Source organism: Tupaia chinensis, unplaced genomic scaffold, assembly GCF_000334495.1.
Source record: "Tupaia chinensis unplaced genomic scaffold, TupChi_1.0 Scaffold000192_2, whole genome shotgun sequence".
In the NCBI taxonomy this organism is placed as follows: domain Eukaryota; kingdom Metazoa; phylum Chordata; class Mammalia; order Scandentia; family Tupaiidae; genus Tupaia; species Tupaia belangeri.
In genome coordinates this window covers 965835-971014 of record NW_006159668.1, presented here as the reverse complement: position 1 = coordinate 971014, position 5180 = coordinate 965835, and the positions used below count along the sequence as shown (strand labels likewise).

General features: G+C 33.5%; 1 pseudogene; it reads left to right on the top strand.

The window, feature by feature from the left end:
- The first annotated feature begins 213 nt into the window (after positions 1-213).
- On the top strand, positions 214-502 carry LOC102480095 (elongin-C pseudogene; annotated as a pseudogene).
- The last annotated feature ends 4678 nt before the right edge of the window (positions 503-5180 follow it).

The following is a 5180-nucleotide window of genomic DNA, read 5'->3' as shown; positions in this document are numbered from 1 at the left end:
CCCAGAACCCACAGGGATAGGCAGCTAGATGCGGGGTTGGGAGTGGGGGTGGCCCAGGTTTAGGGGCTGTGGTGGTACGCAGGAACTCTGCTGAGGTGGCTTCAGGGCTGGTAAAAAAAACTACTGAAGTTCCTGTGGAAGCAAAGTAAATGTCCTTAAGAACATAATGAATGGAGAGGAGAAAACTTACGGTGGCTGTGAAGGCCCTGATGCATGGATGTCAAATTGGTATCTTCTGATGGTCACAAATTTATTGTAAAAAGAGAACAGCACTAGCATCAAGAACAATAAAAGCCATGTTCAGAGGCCCAGGTCAGTTTGCTGAGAATGAAGCCAATGAGGTAAAATTTAGGGAGATCCCTTCACACGTTCTATCAAAGGTAGGCATGTATTTTACCTAAAAGGTTCGCTACACTACAGCTCCGCCGAGATTCCTTAATTCCCAATTGCACCTGAAATTGCACTGGAACTGCTGATGAATGCGAACTTCCTAGATTGCTAAATAAAATATATTCTAATAAACTGTTAACTTTTTCAGTATTTAATACCTGTAGTTCAGTTAGTATTTTTTCATGTTTAGTATGTTGCCTGTATGCAATTGAACTATAAAAGTTTATTGCAAAGCAGATTATCTTCTGCTTCTTTGCATAGCAATCAGAATTGAATTTGTTTGCTACTTCGACCAATTAAGGACATTTTCACAAACCGAGAAATAAATGAGTATGCCAATTCATAGGTGGTTTTGCCTTATTTTTTGGATGTAACTTTTAAAATTAGAGCATTAAAATGAGAGCATCAGCATGACATAGTTAATGCTGAAATTTAGGTATAAATAAATATGTTCTACAGGTAAATAATGGAGGTAAGTATTTTCATGTTTCTAGATTTGAAAAAATAACTGTTCTGATCTTATAGTCACAATTAGCATTACTAGAGTTACACAAGTAATTGCATTGTTAGGAACCAGCAGTTAGCGTAATGGCTACGTCGCTGGACTCCCACATAGTCGACTGCAGTTCACGTCCCGGACCCGTTGGCTTAAAACTCACACCGGGCTCGTGTGTGTGCGTGCCCAAGATCCCGAGAGGAGAATGGAGGAGAAGGGATTGCGGCATGACCATCCCCCCTGGGGGGTGATTTCTCGCTTTCTGTCTCTCTGTCTCTGTCTGTCTGGCGAGCGCACGTGCCCTATAGTGAAAAATCTCTCAAAATAATAATTGCATTGTAAACATGTTTATATTAATAACCAATAGATTTTTATAACTCTCAGAGAACGAGTTGAAATTTCTTATGTGCCTTTTGATAAACTGCAGTATTGTTTATATATATCTTTTTGTTTCTTGCTATGACTTAACTTTATTTAAAAGCAATCTTGGAAGGTTACTAGGTAAAGCTTTCAGAGCAGTAAATATTTGAACTGTAGTCACATGGTCAACAAGTAAGCCACATGACTTAGCAGTTCTTGTGCATTGTGCATTTGAGATGATTCAAAGTACTGTACTTTCATTGACTATAAAGCTTCTTTTATAATTTTGATTCTTCCTTCATAGTCTCTTGTGATTAAACTTCTGATTGTTTAAATGTATTTTGAAAGACTCACTATAAACTTTTCCAGATTTTACAGGTTAGACTTTTTGGACATTCTTCCTCCATCCTCGTGGAATTATTATTGAGAAACATGGGGATATACAGTAAAAATATTATGTAATGCCCTTGGAATATAGTATATTAATTATCTTCTATTAATTAAATATGTCTCAATAAATATGATACTCAAAATTAGTGGATCTTCTCTTGAAGAAGGACTCATTCAACTTTTATATTAAGCAGTAAAAAAAGCATTTGGCAAACTGGCAGAGCATCTCTGTTTAAGCATAGGAAAAGAAGCACTGAAGTTGAGTTTAGTAATGTCTCAATTTTAAAAATAGAACAAAGCTCTCATTACAGAGTCTATAATCTTTAGCTTATTTCTTCAAGACTGGCTTAATATGGACCATTTTTTTTTTTGAAACTGCAAAAAACATAAAATAATTTTTCCCCTTAGAAAACCTAAATATTGTATTTCCCAGTTTATTGAAAGTAGTTAAATATAAATCGCATATTTTTTAAGGAACTTAAGACATACTGGTACGTAATTTAGTATAGAAGATTATTTATCAAGTATAAGAATTATATTCCACTACTTGGAGACAGATAACACCAATTATAAACCTAAATGATTTTTCAAAAATTGATAGCTGGAAATAAAGTTCAACTTTGATTTAAAAATAAGAGAGAAAGAAAAAAGAAAAAAAAGAAAGAAGGAAGAGAGAAAGTATTGGGGCTAGCAGGTGGCGTAGTAGTTACTGCACTAGACTCATAGATGGCAGACCACAGTGAGAGTGCCAGACCTGGAGATTTAATATCACTACAGGTGTGTGTGTGGGTGTGTGTGTGTGTGTGTGCCCCAAATCCCAGGAGAATATAGAAGGGATTGCAGCATGACCATCCAACGCTAGAGGTAATTTCTTACTTTCCTTCTCACTCTCTGTGGCTCTCTGGCAGACACATGCACCCTATGGCAAAAACCTTAAAAAATAAAAATAAATAAATAAATAAATAAAAAGAGAGAAAGAGATGTATTTGTGTTTTTGAGTTTCATTTTGAAATATTTGCAGATGAAAAGATATGACATCTGGGATTTGCTTTTAAATAATCTAGGGTGAGGCAGAAGTAGGCAGGAGAAATGTAAAACAAAGCTAAAGCATGAGGCTGATAATTGTTGAAATTGGGTGTTGAATACACAAGGATTCATTATATTAGTCTCTTTCTTTTAGTAAATGTTTGAAATTTTCCATAATAAGATATTTAAGCCGGAAAGAAAATCATGTCTGGCACTTATATAAAGATGGCGAAATGAAGGAAAGTGATTTTGGCATGCCTGTGTTCCTTTGAGGAAGGGGCGTTTCTCTCTCTCTCTCCCCCCCCCTCCTCTCTCCCTCCCCCTCTTTCCGATGTTGCATGTGTCTTCTGGGAATTAAAACACAATTAAAGAATAGTCTTTTTTTTTTTTTTTTATAAATTTGCAATGTCATCAATACACAGAACTAAGAGGCAATATTATACCAAATGTTATATTAAGCCTTGCAGGAACCTCTTAAGGGAAACACTGGAACTCTAAATGACTTTTCATAATCAATGGAAACATAAAAATATTTTAAACTAAACAAAATGAAAAATAATTGGGAGAAATAATATTAACAAAGAGATCATTGACATAAAATTCTGGGGGTGTACTTGTCCAGTGAACAAACTAAAAATTTGTATTGGAAAATATAAAATGGTATGAATGTATTAAATTCATTAACTATAAAATACAACAATAATAGAGGTACATAATAAAGAAGGTATATAAATTATAAATATGTACCCCAAATTGTTTAAAGAATAGCCTTTCTTCCAAATTCTTAAAGTTGTTTCTATGAGTCAAGAATATATATTAATACCATTGATATAGCCATATAAAGTAATTTTGATGACCATGTATAGTTTACAAATTATCAATTCATATTTCAACTTCTTTTTTTCTGAATTTTCCTTCTTCGTACTTTGTTGAGAAGGTCAGAACCTCAGGTCACCCTTAAACTCCTGACAGTCATCTTGGCTTTCTGATGTCAAGCTGTGAAAACAGTTTTTCTAGCTGTAGCATTTGCCTATTGGCAGACTCCCCAGGAAGCTGTGCTGGCAGATTTTAATTTGCCCTTGGGCCTGTCATACAATTTATCTTCTAAAAACCTGGATTAACAACTTTTCCCTTTTATTTCATGGGCATTCTTTTAGTCTGCCTTTTTTTTTTTTTTTGGAAAAAAAATGCCTTTATTTGTGTAGACAAAAATGCAAATTATTTTTAATTACAAGGACCTTTCCTCAGTCTGTATACACTTGATATGATCCCATTTCTCATTTGACTTTCCTAACCAAAGTGAGATCCCTCTCCCCAAATCACCCAGTCTTCCTTAGAAATTTGTTTCTAAAAGTAAAAGTAATATTGTTAGTGTAATTCATTTTTTTCTAGCTTTCTGAAACATTTCAGTACATAGCTTAGGGAAAATAATTTGTAGCATCTTTTTAATGCTGCTATCAATGATTTTTGGAATATTGTTGGGACATAATTGAAATTTCCATTTCATAGTGTTCACTTTATTTATTTATTTTTTAATAATTATTTATTTTATTTTATTTATTCTTTCATTTTATTTTTTAGTTTGACCAGAGGGAGACAGAGGGTGAGAGTGAGAGAGACAGGAAGTGAGAAAGCAAGCCACCAGACTCAGGACTCAAACCCTGTTGGTCATGTGGGAGTGTCTAGCACCTAAACCACCACGCCACCTGCTGGTCCCGATAGTGTTTACTTTAAAGAGCAAAATACACTTGAGTTTGTGATAATCTTTTCATAAAGAATGGTACCAATGGTTAGACAAAATCAGTGAGTGATCCAAATTATAATAAATACAAACTATTTGCTAAAAATAAACTTGCATAAATGTAGCATAAATATGTAATAAAATGGAAATATAATTTTTAATGTGCATATATTTAATACTTATATTTAAATGATTTTTCAATTAATTTCCATAAACTTAAATAATTTTTAAATTGCTAAACTATATTTTATAAGTTTGAATATAGAAAATCAAATTTTCAGGGAAATTTAAGTAGTCGATATAATATTTTAAAAATTCCTTTAATGTGCTTAACTTTTTATGTTGTCCTTTTTTTTTTTACTTATTTATTTTTAATATTAGCTGCTCCAGATAGTTGTTTGGCAAATCTTAGGTATTAAAGATATTACATATCAGGCAAAGATAATTGCTATACATGCATATCCTCTTAAATTACAACTTTTAAAAACTTTACGTATGCTGTCATTTTTCATTTGGAAGATTCTATGCGTGTTTTCTTATATTTAAAATAATCACAAACCTACAGAAATGGGGATTGAGAAAAATGATTTTATTTTTGAATTATTTGACAGTAAATTGTTAATCAGATGCCCATCACCCTAGTGTGTATGTCCTGTAAAAATGAACATTCTTAGGGTCGGACAGAGGCACAGTGCACAGTGGTAAAACATGACACTTTCTCTTCTAGGCAAGCACTCATGGGAAGTTTCAGATCTGGAGACCTCTGAGTGTGCCGGG